Here is a 554-nt window from a genome sequence, read left to right as displayed (position 1 = left end):
TCGAAAAAAGTGTACCCCTATTTTTTTATTTATTTAACCATTTTTTAATACTAACGATTTTTTAGGCGGACCAATAAATTATATTTGCAATGAAAAAATGGTTAGAGTATTATTATTGAGAATCTCCTGCAGATAAACAGAGTTTTCTGGTAGAAAAATACTGATTTTTAACTATTCTATACCATTTCTACGAAAAGTTGTTTTTTCCCCCATATAAAATACATGAGGGGTATTCTCGATCCGGTGCATACTGCCTGGCATGGAGGATAGATAGCATAAATAGCATGATTGGCTAATTTTGTTGTTGTTTGAACACATGAAACAACAACAATCATGCTATTTATGCTATCTATCCTCCATGCTAGAGAGTATGCACCAGATCGTGACAACCCCTATGGAAAACTTTGGGCGCTTTGAGCAACCTCCAAATATTTTTTGATTTCGAAATCAAAAAAATATGGGTATATTTTTTCGGTATAGAGCAACCCTAGGGAGTGAGAGCATTAAAATTCTGACTTAAGCCCCCCCCCCCCCCCCCCCCCCCCCCCCCCCCC

The sequence above is a fragment of the Rhagoletis zephyria genome, unplaced genomic scaffold (genome assembly GCF_001687245.7).
Source record: "Rhagoletis zephyria isolate East Lansing unplaced genomic scaffold, Rhagoletis_zephyria_1.1 Rzeph_scaffold_21412, whole genome shotgun sequence".
NCBI lineage: Eukaryota > Metazoa > Arthropoda > Insecta > Diptera > Tephritidae > Rhagoletis > Rhagoletis zephyria.
The sequence above is the reverse complement of the archived record's forward strand: the minus strand, read 5'-3'. Positions refer to the sequence as shown.